A 14,856-nucleotide genomic window follows, 5' to 3' on the forward strand; every position below is an offset into this window, starting at 1 on the left:
GGCACGTCAGGGCTTCAGAACCAGCTGCCAATAAGAAAGACAAATGTGTCTTCACATTTGTCAAGTGTCAATGCCAAAGCTTCGTGCTGGAATAGCTCCAGAAAGTGCATGCCACGGTGAAGAGCACACAGGGTTAGAAGATTTCGACTGAGAAGCAAGCGACCTGATATTTCTCTTCGCTTGTGTTTGGATGTCATGGGTTTCTTTCAAGGAGAAACAATGGGCCAGGATATTAATCCAGTGAGCATTTAATAAAATAATTTCCACACCAGGCCTGTAGAAATCTCGTTTAAATTACAGAGATAGTTACACTCTTAAAGTTTCTTCCAGTGACCTGCATTTGAATGCCAGGGCGGATGCACATGCACGGGGTCCACAGCACTGAGGTGTTGTGGTCAAGCCTCCTATAAGAAGCCAAGGACTGCTGGGCTGGGTCCCTCCCAGCCAGCCAGTTGAGAAGAATTCATCCTGCTGCTCTTCAGATTCCAGACACTCCATCATGCTCTTCAGCAGACACATCTGATGAGACAAAAATCAGATTCACCCACATTTATGCACGAATCATTCACTAGAATGTTGCTGAACAAAAAGCACGTTAGCAGCTTGAGAAACAGATCTCACACATCAGAACAATCATTTGTGAACGATGAAATGTCCTCTAATGGTTTTCTCTAGTTCCCCTTGCCGTACGCCCTGTCTTGGGTGTCCTGTCTAGATAGGGCTGTCTGACTTCGTGAGTGTGTTCTGGAGCACGTGCACGTGTTGGCTCAGGTGTGAACAGTGAGGGGTCCTTGTTTTCTGAGAACTTTGCCCTGAAACTGGAGGTGAGAAATGTGGCCCAAGCATCTGCTACAGGGGAGTGCAAAGGAGTCTGTCTCCTTCCGGCTCCACTGGCGTGAGATTATAGGCTCTCGCTGCCATGCAAGGCTTTCATGTGTTGCCACATCTGAGCACATGTCCTCATCTTTGCAGAATCAATGGTCGGTTTAGTTGAGCTATCATCCCTGGCACAAGAAGGGAAGCGTGGATGGCTAGGTTCTCACGTCATTATATCTCTCACGAGCGTGTATTACGTACAGTACAGGCAGCATGTGGCTCATAGACCTTTGTGGTGGTCGATCCCATGCTGCAGCTCTGTACGAGAAGCAAGAGCAGCTGGAGACGGAGTCTAGTCCCTGCACTGCGGGGTTGGAAGCACTTGAGGGGACGTACAAAGGGCACACAAGTGTTCCTCTCCCGTGATGAGCAAAATCCCTAAGATGAAGGCATTGAAAGGAAGTAACCTGGCCTATTGGGAGGTGACTCTAAGAGATTCTGTAACTTTTTATCTGTCAGGAACACATTTCCTTCACATTGCCTGGGGTTAGGCAGCCTTTGCCTTGAGGGGAGATGGGCAGACCTATGCCTTAGGTTCTCATTGTAACAGAGTGTTCAGTCTGAATACCCTGGTTCCCAGAGCTATTCAACCACGACAAGAAATAATTGATTAGGTGATGTTTACCCCGAGTTTACCATTTCTACCACTTCTTCCAAGGCCTCATGAGGAAGATTGTGAAAATCTTTCATTGTTTGCTAAGAAAACTTTCCTAATCCAAGAAGCTCACTGAAAGAATATTCCCTAAATACTGTGGTACTCTGCACTAGCCATGACTTATGCTTGTATTGACCTAGTATGTCATGGATACTATGTCAGGGGCCAGGATTCACTGACGCTGATCTCCCATGTCTTTGGGCCAGGTTCCACACGGCATGGCAAGGTTGACAGGCTGCCACTGGGGTCAGATTTCCATTGTCACACACGGCAGACCACTGGTAGTTTTGTGAGTCTGTCTCTCCATGAGAATTGTGGGGTCTGCTTGTTATTTGTTCTTTTCCAGAGACACAGTCTCAGGATCTAACCTGTTCTGACCTTGTGTGGTGGTCATGAGACATCCAACATGGGTTCAGGGAGCCAAACCTGGGGCCAGTGTGAATGCAGCTTCCTCCAAAAAGTTTCTGAGGGAAAGAAATGGATCCCAATAGTCTCTTCTCATATCTTCCTAAGATGATCATGAGGGACAAGGCTGGAAAACGTTGAGGATGTTTCCTAGAACACCTGCTGGGGAAGAGAGACACGGTGACACTTCTGCTCCCTGAAAATGCCACCAGAGCACAGGGGGGCGATTTCACCAGTCAGAACACGGTGTACTGTTTCCCTAAGGGACCTCGTGAAGTACCTAGATAGTTTGTGGCATTATTTTGAATGAGAATGGACCCTATAGATGCACATATTTGGATACTTAGCCCGCAGATTGTGAAACACTTTGGGAAGGATCAGAAGGTTGATTGGAGGAGGTGTGTCCCTAGGGGGTCACAAAGCATTAAGGATTCAAAAGCCAAAACCATTCCAAGTAAGCTCTCTCTCCACAAATCTGTCTCTGTCTGTCTGTCTGTCTCTCTCTCTCTCTGACTATGCTTGAGAATCAGATGTAAACTATTAGTGACTGCTCTAACAAAATGACAGCCTGCCTATTGCTATATTGCCTTTCCTAGAATGGTCACATATTCTAAGCCTTTAGAAATGTCGACCATACATAACACGCTTTCTCTTATAAGTTGTCTGAGTCATAGTATTGTCATAGCCATGAACTAGAAACAAAGAAACAAACAATGCAGGAATAGATCAACTCAGTAAGCAGATGCTGGAAAAGAAAGCATTTTGTGTCTTTCTGCACCTTGTTCCTGTCTCCTAGGCCCTAGAACAGCTGGGAAAGGCTTCAGGGCTACAATAACACAAGAGCCAAGTTCTCATTATGAGGACCCACTGCGTCATCGTCGCCACAAGGTGGAGCAGTGTAGACTGTCATAGCAGCTTGGTCTTGGCTACAGGTATGGTTCAGGAACTCTTTTCCAGAGAAATTGCTGAGCTTGCACAGAGGTCCACATTCCCAGTGACCAAGACTAGGAGCCTCTGCAGAGGAAAAAAAGATCAATTTCATTGCCGTGTTATGGCAGATCAGATAGCAGAATCTTATCTTGCACCACAAAGAGATACTTAGTGACGTCAAACCACTTCATCTGAGTGGTCTCCAAAAATCAGGCACTTACATTCCTGTTACCAGCACTTCCTGCTGACCCAGAAAGCTGCCCCCTACCTGAAAGGTGCCAGGGGGACACTGCAGATACCTCACTCAGTAGGGCTGCGCACACACTACCACATGTTGGTTTTTGCAGCTCTGTGGCAATTAGGTGTCCTTCTATTCTTGACCCTGAAGGTGGACACCGGGATCAGAGAAGTGCCAAGGATGCCGGGCTTGCCTGGGCAGTGATGCTCCACAGCGCTGTCAAGCACTACTTCCCTATTCACAGTAGACAGAACGATCGTAGACTCTCACTCCAAGTCAAGGAATCCCCCACGGGATTTATCTGTTTGAATAATCCTTGCATGGGAGAACAGCACCTTGGGGTCTGAAGGAAGGAGGCTGAGAAGACAAAGACACAGACATCACCAGATCAATCCAAGACTGGGTCAAGCAGAAAGAGGAAGAGGCTCCTGAAAACATGTGGCTTCTCTTCTCTGCAGCCACACCCTGTCTGAGCACCTCAGGACGAGAGCAGATTTCTCACACAGCATTCATCTGCTCAGCTTGGAGCAAGCTGGAACCCATGAGGAAGATAGGGTCTTCTCAGGGTACCCAAGCATCACTCGCTCCTAATCTCCTTTCAGGGGAATTCTGCTCCTCTCCTTGGTTGTGGCCCTTGTCACCACCCACACATTCATCCCTTGCTTCTCTGCTGCCAGAATGGAATTTCCTCTGGAGAAATCACCTCCTCCCCATCCAGATGCAAGCCCTTTCTTCTGCCTTCTCTCACTGCTTTTATCCCTTGACAAGTCCCACTTGCCCCACTCTTCCTTCCACCCTCCTCTTCCTGTGCCTCCTTACCACCTAAGAGGAAAGTGTGCAAGCATTTCTTTACATGCACTCATTGATTCTGTTGATGGAAATGAGGGGAGAAGGAGATGGGGACCCAGAGTCATGTGGGGCACTTACTTCTGTCACATGGACCACAGAGGAGGGATGGCTGCCTCTTAATAACAAGGTGGTTATATAGCTGGCTTCTCTGTCCAGTCACTAGTGCTAGAGGAACAATGCTCTTCAAACAGTGGGGAGATGGTTGCTCATACTCTGCAGGAGAGGAGGGTACAGAGAAGGCGACCTGGTTGCTGGAGGTGTCTGGCAGGGAACAACAGGTTTGGGGTACACTTCCTTTCAAGTTCTGGCCTAGCTCTTCCGGGGCTGTTAAGTCACACCAGGCCGAACACAGATCAATGGTTTAGGAACCATGGGCCTGGGCCTCATCTTTAACCCTTGAAAGAAGACACAAACAAAGGACTATGTTAGTGATTTTGACATAGAAGGACTTAGCAAAGAGCTGCCTTGTGGTACCATAGCTCTCCACAGGCTTCTTCCCTTCCTAAATTGTTGTCCCTTTGACAAAGCCCTCCTCCCTCCTGTCTCCCTCCATCCCCAGCCCCTGACAACATCCTCTGCTGTCTGCTTCTGGTTCAACTACCCCAGATTCCTTATGGGCAGGATTCAGCGTGAAGCTCCTTTTGGGGCTCTAGACACCTTAAGGTTTGTGTCCTATAAAGGGCTGCAGCCTGGGAGTGGCAAAGTGTCTTTGAAAAAGACATATGTGAATTTTCTGGCCCTGCCCACTCCATTTCCTTGGCACTCCATCTTCCATTCCTTGTTATCCCTTACCTGGATGTTGTGTCTTTTGTCCTGGGGGTGGGGAAACAGCAACAAAACCTTCTAAACAGGTTCCTAATCTGCCTCCTTGTTCCTTCCAGTCCCTTCTGCTGTGCTTCTTGGAGTCGGGGTGCCTCCTGGGGCTGCTCATTTGCAGATGCTGAAGCATGTCTTTGACAATTTCATGTTGGTTGTTTCCATGATGGGGAGGGGACACATCATATATGTGATCCTGCGCCATCTGGCTGATAATGTCTGCACTGGTGGTGTTGTTCTCTCTAATGTCAGTGACATCCTCTGGTCCTCTGGTAGTCGGTGTCCTCCGAGAACCCTAAGACCTCCGGAGTCTTGAGAATAAAAGTGAAGGTGCTGCCAGTCTTGTCCATCTCAGCCTCCACATGTGTCCCCTTACTTGTGTCACCAAATGGGGCCGCATTTTTTGTCTCCTCAGACTTGCTTAATGCCTTCAACAATCACCCCGTGGGGCAGAATTCACAGGTGAGTTCATATCTGATGTATAAGGTCCGGTGAGCTGGACCTAGAGAAGCCCTTGCTACCTTTCTCATTTACCTCCTGCACTTTGTTGCCTTTTGCTGATGCCATGAACCCTGGGAGAGTCAGCTCACTGCATCTCCTCTTTAAGGGAAAGGGAGGGAGGATGAGGTGATGTGCAGGCTTCCCGATGGAGCGGATCTTTTGCTGATGTCCTATTCGCCCAAGGATGTAAATTTTTCTCTGGTACAGGATAACATTTTGGGACAGAGACTTAAAAAATTCTCTTTGTTCCAGTAGTTTCCAAAGTTGTCCTCTGCCATGTGGCTGAGGAACACGATGTTCCCAGGGTGGAGACGTACCACCTTGAACCTATCTGTCTGGATGCTGGTGATGAATTGGCGTCACTGAGAGCCCTCCATGATATTTCCTCTACCTTATCAGGAGGAGAATGGCACCACCACAAGATGCTAGAAATAAAAACAACAAAACAAAACAAAATCAGCTCTAGGAGACAAGGTTATGGCTACCAATCTGTAGGTCATGAAAACGAAAGGCCTCTCCAGCATCCTAATGAGGCATCTTGGGGTCAAAGTTAAAACAACAACAACAACAACAAACCAAACCCCAAAGCAGTTATGAGAAAGCAAAAGAAAGATCAGAGCTGAAAATAACTGGACACTTGGCTGATTAAACAAAGGTCAGAGAAACAAAGAGTTGGTCCTTTGAAAGAACCAACAAATCTGACAACCCTTGACCTGAGTCACCCAAAGGAAGATACAAATTACTGAATGTGAGACAGGAAAGAGATGAGTATGATCCATGGAAACTCTAGGGGCTGCGAGAAAACCTTGTATTCCAAAGAGTTGACAACCCTCAAAGAAAGAGATTGCTCAATCCACAAAAGGACGCCAACATTGATATAAGAGGTTACCAAACATGCACCAGCTGCTGCCTTTCCTCTGTTACACCTCAAAATCCCTCAGAGCATGTTTTGTCTCATGAGTGGCATGGTGGCAGAGGAAGAGTCTTACAATGATAAGGGAATTGATAAGCCCAGGGAAATGCTGTGGGAAGTAACAAAGTTGGTGAGTTGGGTCCAAGTGCATGGTACGGTCAAACTATTTTCTGAAGCTAATATGTACTGACAAAAGCTTTAGGTTAAGAAATAAAGCAATGCACAAAATGTCAAAGATAAATGAATAGACAGCAATACAAATATGGATGATAACAAAAATAACTGAAGCAAATGCACAAAGTAAAACCCAAACTACAAACAGTAAACCAAAATCTATGCCCCAATACCACCCCGCCCCCATTCCCTCCACAGGTAACAAACTCATTGTGTTCAGGGCAGTGGCGATCACCAATGTTCAATTCCAAAGATGGATACTAACAAACTAAAGCTCTCAGAACAAAATTCTGAGTCCCAGTGCTTTGTAGCCTACTAACAGCTTTACTGCAGTATAAGAACAAGGTCTAGGTCAAGCTGGTCCCTTACATGGGCTGGGGACTGTCTTTCCTCACAGTGAGACAACTGTTATCACTGCATTTATAGTCTCCCTGATCTCTTAAGGACCAACCACGTCCAGCCAGGCCATTCATCAAAGAGTTTCCTAATTACTCAAACAGGACTACCTAAGGGGACCAAGGGATCAAGCACATGAGACAGTATAAGATATGTCATATTCAACCCAAGACAAAGACCTTTTACCTTTAATGGTGTGTGTGTGTGTGTGTGTGTGTGTGTGTGTGTGTGTGTGTGTGTGTGTATGGAGAGAGAGAGAGAGAGCGAGAGAGAGAGAGAGAGAGAGAGAGAGAGATTTACTGTGTAATATGTGATGGATCACTACTATTCCTGTCTAAAGTCGGGATAACTGAAGATGCTCACCGAAGCAGAGGTATTAAGAAAGTGAGACTGATGCATCCCTGCCTTTGAAACATCCATTCCCTGTCAATTTGTTATTCGGTAAATTCTGGTATAGTGGAAAGATGTAGTATTCCTTTGTGTTTGTGACAAAGTGTGCTTAGGACACATCCTCTCTTTAGGGGTGTATAAGTTTTTGGGGACACCTTCCACTCAGCTGAGCTGAGCCTTGGCATACAGCTGTTCACTATTCTTTTTCTTCAAATAATCCTAGCTCCACCACCACCTCCCTTCTCTGCCAGACCCAATTCCCCCCAATTTCCTCCTCAGAAAAGGGCAGGGTCTCCATGAGATAAAAGCAAAGCACGACAAAGAAAGATACAAGGAGACAAGACAAAGGCCTCCTGTGAAGGAGAAAAAAGGCAACCCTATGTGAAGAAAAGAGTCTCAAGAGCAGGCATAAGAGTCAGAGAAACACAAGCTCCTATTAGAAGTCCCACAAAAACACCAAGATAACAACCCATAACATCTACACAGAGAACCTGGGACAGACCCATGCAGGTCCTGGGCTTGTAGCTTCCATTTCTGTGAGCCCCTGAGTCCTACTTAGTTTCTTTGGTGGGACATGTCAAATTTCCTTATTTCAATTGAGTGCTCTCTTTAATAAGAAACATGACAAAGACACTAGCCTATGACTGTCAACATTGATATCTGGGCTAACAGCTTCTACTGGTGAAAAAGATACTCTAAGAATGTCAGAATCAGAGAACAACACAAGCTAAGGATGCTGTACATCAAACACCAATAGACACAAAGTCCACCCTGACCACTTGCATATTTGGGAAGTATAATCAAGTTACTTTTTTTGTTAATGTGACAAAAGGCCTGACGATAATACCAGCAGGGTCCATTTTGGCTCACATTGATGGCTCAGTCTGTACCAGTAGAGTCCATGTCCTTCCCCTCTCACAGGTCTCACCAGGCTCCTGCAGAGACACTGCCTATGCATCTTCAGCCAAGACATTTCCAAAACCATGGTTGTTATTGCAATATTTTGTTTATGTTTTAATAAATAAAGCTTGCCTAAAGATCATCTCCCTACAACAATTGGCGCCCAACATGGTCAACTAAATCCACCTAAAACCTGAAGTCGGGGTGGGTGTAGTTCATCACCAACAGGGATGATCTGAACATGGCCGTAGATAAAAATGTAAGAAGAATGCAGAAGGAAGGGCAGCTTCAGACTTCATTGCTGTTTTGAATCAGAGGATCCAAACTTTAATTTATAGACTTTAAACTTGACCAAGTCAGGCCCACCAAGACATCTCAGTTTGGGCCATTTCTTAGGAAAATGACCTGTAAACTATGCCAAGTCCCTTCACACTATCACCTGGGTCATGTTTAGTGAGGTAACTCCTGGGATGTGTGCAGGCTCCACAGGGCACTACTCTCCACCTCCCTCTTCTTCCCACCAGGGAGCTATCCTAAAAGCATGTCCTAGGGAGACACATACTAGGAGGGAAGTTACAGCCCACAGTTGAATTGAGCCAAGGTGACAGGCACAGAGCTATCTCTCTTGGAACTTGCAGCTTTGACCAGATGTGCTTTACTTCCCTTTGGTTTTGGTTTGGTTTTTACATTTATTTCTGAACTCATACCATGGCATATATGTGGCTGTCTGAGGACAACTGAAGGAGTCAGACCTGTGTCCATGTGGATTCCAGGGATTGAACTTTTGCCATCAGACTTGCCAGGAAGTACCATGTCACTGTCAGGTCCAAAGTGGGAAACTGTACCTGTTGGTTTAATGTCAATTTGACACAAACTGGAATCATCAGAGAGGAGGGAGCTTCAACTGAGAAAATACCTCCATAAAATCCAGCTGTAGGCAGGCTTAAAGGGTATGATCTTACCTAATAATTTATGGGGAAGAGCCCAGCCCCGTATGGATGGTGCCATCCTGGGACTGGTGGTCCTGGGTTTGTATAACAAAGCAGGCTGAGCAAGCCATGCAGAGCAATCCAATAAGCAGCATACTCTATGGTTTCTGCATCATCTTCTGCCTCCAGCTGCCTGCCATGCTTAAGTTCCCGTTCTGGATTCCATTGATTATCCACTGTGATGTGGAAGAGGAAGATGAATAAATGCTTTCCTCCCAAGTTGCTTTGGTCATAGTGTTCCATTAAAGCTATACTAATCCTAGCTGAGACAGGCCCCAAGGCCCAAAATGACAGTCTGGGCTCACGGGAAGCTGGATTTTGACTGGGCAAACAGACGGATTGCTAGTGGAAAAGCAAAAGTGTAAAATCAAAATTCTCAGAAACTTGTGAATGAGTTTCTGTTTGTCAGGAAGAGCCATTAATGCCCTTATCTGCACATTCATGATACTGGAGTCAAACCTGTGAGAGAAACTCATACGAAAAGTAGGTTTGCAGAAAGAAGCTGAGATGAATTTCCCCTAAGACGAGCTTTATAGGAAAGAGAGCAAGAGGAAAATTGGCAGCTAAGCTCACGTTCAGGCCTTGAAGAGGGGAAAGAGAAGAAATGGGAAGCTATTCCAGAGGCAGCATGATGGGGTCTAGGCAGGAAGGGGACGGGCAAGAGTGGGAGACAGAGGAGGCATGGGAGGCTTCCCTCTAGAACCTGGACAGGAGGTGCATTAGGAAAATGAGCATTTTAACAGACAGAATGTGGAATAATGAAGGAAGGAGAAATGATAAAGCCCCCTCCCAAAGCTGAACCAGACTGGACAGTTACCATGTACAATATTGCAGAAGTTGATGGACCAGACTGACTCCATCTTGAGGACGGAAGCCATTTTCCTATAAGGTCACAACAAGATGACTTCTGTTTGCTGCAAAATTCAGCCGACCATGTTTAACCTGCTTTTGAATTTGACATGCTCCCAACACAATGGAGTTTGACTCACACCATGAATATATCCTGATAAGATGTTCTGCAAAATAATTTTAAAATGTTCAGCCAAGTTCTTACATAAGCAAAATTTCTCTGGAAATCTCCCAACCCTTGAAAAGCCCCTAGCCTTGCAGTTTTTTGGACAATGCAAACTCCACCTTCTCCTATATTTGATGCTATTTTGTTTTCAACTCCTGATGTAGGGAGATAGCCCTGTCTTGACAGAAAATAAAGGTTGGTTGTTTTGACTATAAAATTAGGGTAATGGTCTTTACTCTCACTTGGTGGGCTTAACAAAGTCAGAGGATTGAGGTATCAGTTTCTAATATCACACCATGTGAACTAGCTGCACACACAAAGAGAGTGGGGACAAGGTAGGTCTATGAGATTACTCTGCTAATGATAGGGAAATGGAAAACTGCAAGCCCACAGGAAGTTTCTTACCAACTCTGTGTCTCAGAGACAGCTGTGGGGAACAGGGCACATGCTGTATTCTGAGAAGGGGGAGACACTTGGAGGGCCTATAACGTAGCACAGCCCCAGAACTGTCTGAAGTCAGTGTGCCCAGCCTGGCATAAATCATGTTTTACTTTGTCTACATGACTTGGGAGCCTTAAGCTCCTTCTTTCTTTCCTTTTTATTTGTGAACTGTCCCACTTTCCTTTGAAGGGAGAGCATTACACCTTCTCTTCAGCAGACCTGAAAAGTGGCATCCATGGGTGTCAACTTCGGGATCACTAAGGAGTAAAACACAGGGAACTGAGCACAGGTTCTGAAGCACCCAGTGAGTCCACTTAATACCGAGGATGTGACTGAGCGGATAATGAGCAGGAGCCTAGGCTGTGCAGACACCAGGTGAAGGGCTGTTCACAGAGGCGGCGTGGCGACGGACGGCAGAACAGTGTGTGACTTCACACTTGGGGAGTTTTCCTTTCTGTAAGGTTTCATGTCACATAGTCAAGCCACCGTGACTGAAGTTAAGTGAAATTGTGGAAATGGGAGAAGTGTATGTTTGGGATGGGTTTCTAGATGTGGACTCACAGCAGGGTAAAAATACAGCAGGCACCTCAGTCTCTCTATAAATTGCGGGAATGGAACACAGCCGCTGTGTGTGCCCTGGAGTTAGATTCGGTTGCTCACTATCACATCTCTAACGTTCCTTGTAACGGCTTGCCAGCTCAGCCCGTGGTCAGAAGTACTGGGGGGCACAACTGAACCCTGTATCTCCAACACTCCAGGTTCAGTTACCTGTCCTCAATAAGACAGTCTGAAAAATAAATTAAGAGTGAAAAACAGCTAGGTGGTGGTGTTGCACACCTTCAATACCAGCACTTGGGAGGCAGAGGAAGATGGATCTCTGGTGAGTTTGAGTTCAGCCTGGTCTCCAGAATTCCAGGTCAGCCAGGGTTGTCACACAGAGAATCCCAGCCTCAAAAAAAAAAAAAAGAAAAAAAAAAGAATCAAATAAATAAATAGAGAAAAACAGTAAAGGGAGATTTATTCAAGTGTCCACACTGGGAAGAAGAGGAAAGGAATTGAGTCACTCTGAGTCTCGGGTGCTGGCCTGAGGGTTAGGTTGAAGCAGAGGGCAGAAAGTGTGCACGAATGAGTGGAGAGAAGATATGTAGGAATGACACACCTTGCAGGGTGTGTTGCACACGCCACCTCTCAGGAATTCCACAGTGGGTGAATAAAAGGTCAGAGGTCAGCATTCTGAGAGGGGATAGGGAAGCAGGAAGGCAGGCAGGGTGGAACGGCAGCTGAGAGCTTCATCCTGATCCATGAGCACAGTCTGGAGAGGGAGCTGACTTGGATTGGTTCAGAATTCTTAACACTCACCATCCATGTCAGTGACAAACTTCCTTCGACAAGTCCACACCTACTCCTCCTTCCTAAAACTTTCACGAAGGAGGACACAGTATTCAACAAAATGAGCTTATGGGGCCATTCTCATCCAAACTACCACAACTGACAAAGAACTTGCTGAACAGGGACTTGAGTTTGATCCTAGAATTCACATAAAATACCAGGCACGGTAGCATTTGCCTGTAAATCCAGGTAAGACACAAGTAAGGCCCTCAGAGCATGCTGAGCGGCCTTCAGTGACAGTCCCTGCTTCAAATAACAAACTAGAGGACAACAGAAGCCAGCCAGTGCCAACCTCTGACCTCCGCACGGTCAGGTATATTCTGTACACTTAGCAGATATGCATGCAGCAAACACATACACACACCCTCACACACAGACCCTCTCACACATGGAGGGAGGGACAGAGATAGAAACAGAAACAGATGGGGGGAGAGAAATAGAAGTTGGATGGAGAGAGAACAAGAGAGGAGAGAGAGAGAGACAAAGAGTCTGAATTACATTAGAAGGGCAGTGGCAAAAGACTGTGGAGTTTATTTCCCAGTGATTTGGGGCTGGGGACCATTCACAGTGACTGTCCTCATGACATGCTCCGGATATGTTTTCCAGTTTAAAAACCTTCCAGACTTCTCCTTCCCTCTCCTAGAAATCCAGTTACACCCTGAGCTGATTATCCAGCCCCATTGCCCATTCAGTGAAGAAACCTTGAAGAGCTCTGGCCTTGGCCCTGATCCCTGCCAAGGGTATCAGTTGGCACATAGGCTACGGCACACTGAATCATGTGCCCTGGAACTTCCCGCCATGTTCATTAAAACCAGAAATCCTCCTTATTGCTGGCATTCCTCCAAGAGCTCTCTTTCCTCCAGGCCTCTCCAACGTCTTGTACATGGTTGCCACCTCTCTGTCACTCCCATTTCAAGGACGTCTCCTAACACAGGTCCTTCCCATGAAAAGGGAATGGTCTCTCACACTCCAGGTGCCCTCATGCTGCCATGTTCCCTGTCGTGGTGGTCACGGACTTATCCTCTGAAACTACATGTCCCAATACACTCTTCTATCATTGCCTTAGTTGTGGACTCATCACAGCAATAGAAGTAACTAATATGACCACTGAGCCACGTCCCTAGCCTGTGCCTTCCACGCTTTTCTCACAGCCGTGACCCACCCGGAAGCGCTCTTTCTTGATAAGCCCTCCGTGCTCCTACAGCTATCCACACGTCCCTGTGCAACTGTTATGTGCGCAGGAGCCTGGGATGCCCTGGAGTACCCTGAGACCCCCTCCTCTCCTGCAGCGCCACGTCAGCAGGACGTGTAGAATCCTCCTAAGAAGGTCACATGAGCACGGCCAGCTGGAATGGTTCTGAGCACAGATGGCACTTGGGGACATTGGCAGAACTCTATGCCCACTGTATGTCCTCTTCTTCTACCCATCTGAAAGCTAATGATTCAGACTAGGGTATTTAAAGAGAGGGAAGTAAAGGTTAGAGACGGCTTAGCGGTTTCTTACATCTCTTCAGAAGGCCAAAGTTTGGTTTCCAGTACCCAAGTGGATGTAAGTGGCTCCCAAGCTCTATAACCCCGTCCAGGGGATCCTCTGATCACTCCAGGGACCTTCAGACACATAGCGTGTGCACGCACGCGCGCGCGCGCACACACACACACACACACACACACACACACACCATGCACACACATTTTAAAAAAGAAGTCTATTTTTAAAGTGGGAGCCATTCTGGAGTATCTGTCCAGGGATGACAATTGTTAACATTGACCACATTTAGAGTTGGAAACCACACCCAGCAGAACACACTGAATCCTCAGTACACCAGGACTTCAGCTCCCTATTTGCTCAAGCTCTTCTCAGGGTGAACAGGAGGAAGAGCATTTGATGAAGCCTCCAGACACTTGAGACAGATGAACACTGCCTTGGGATACTCTCAGACAAGATGCAGCCTGACTGTGTGCAGACAAGAAGGTTAAGAACTGAAGTGAGCTCATGCCTTTAATCTCAGCACTCGGGAGGCAGAGACAGAGCTCTGTGAGTTTCAGGCCAGCCTGGTCAGTCTACAGAGTGAGCTCCAGGTCAGCTAGAGCTAAACAGATAAACCCTGTCTGGAAAAAACAAAATCAAATTCCCTCCAACTCCCTCAAAAAAAAAAAAATTGAAATGAATGTCACTGTGTCTTTTCAATCCCCAGGAATATTTTCCTACAAGTTCTTCTCAAATTTTTATATAAAATATAGGCCTTATATAGCTAAACATTTGAGATTTGTTTAGTATGACAGGCAACCAGTTAAATGGTTATATATATATATATATATATGTATATATATATATAAACTGGGTAGCAAAATGTCCATACAGGATAAAATGAATTAAGGACACACAAATGGTCATTCACGAATGAAGACATCGGTGAAGGAGAGGGGCGAGGAGTTTGCACAAACACTTGGTCTCCTCCCTGAGAATAAAATGTACTTCCAGAACAAAAGAAAATTTTTACCTTTTCTGTGTTAAAATCCTGCAGTACATACCTCATAGGGAACCAAGTCACCAAGACTTAGGACACAAAGTACGGTATGGTTGACACAGAACTTTCAAAGTGGTTTTATTAGTGTGTGCTCGGCTTCTGATGCCTGTGGCGCATTAATCAAGTTTGGACCACGTCTGTATTTCAGAACACGGCACAGACGGCATCAGACAGCCTGGCTCTGGACACAGTGACTCCACTTGCTAACTGTGCCCACTTGGGCATTTCCTTAATGTATTAGTTGATTACTAACTAGAGCCTCCAGAGATGTGATGTGTTCCCCACTTGTATCTCCTTGAAGCTCAGGAAGAAGCCTCAATCTGAAGCTCTTACGTCATCACTTCTTTGCTCTGCTTCAAAATGTCCTTTGCCCATGAGACAGTTTCATCTTGTCACAGAGTAAGCCTATGTCCTGCTATTATTAGGCTTTTTTGGTTTTGTTTTCTTGCTC

General features: G+C 46.2%; 1 long non-coding RNA gene across 5 annotated transcripts; it reads right to left on the reverse strand.

Moving 5' to 3' along the window:
* Positions 1 to 230: 230 nt before the first annotated feature.
* Positions 231 to 5,239, reverse strand: LOC125411940 (uncharacterized). 5 transcript variants are annotated; one of them, XR_015000401.2, is made up of 6 exons: positions 4,746 to 5,239; positions 4,032 to 4,348; positions 3,166 to 3,461; positions 2,715 to 2,950; positions 1,958 to 2,095; positions 231 to 519 (listed from the first exon to the last, which is right to left on the reverse strand). It is a non-coding gene; the product is annotated as an uncharacterized LOC125411940 (long non-coding RNA). The 5 variants fall into 5 exon arrangements; XR_015737107.1 differs by having other exon boundaries at positions 3,135 to 3,461; XR_007235423.3 differs by having other exon boundaries at positions 2,715 to 3,461.
* Between the last annotated feature and the right edge of the window lie 9,617 nt (positions 5,240 to 14,856).

This window comes from Myodes glareolus, chromosome 2 (assembly GCF_982192425.1).
Source record: "Myodes glareolus chromosome 2, mMyoGla1.1, whole genome shotgun sequence".
NCBI classification, from domain to species: Eukaryota; Metazoa; Chordata; class Mammalia; order Rodentia; family Cricetidae; genus Myodes; species Myodes glareolus.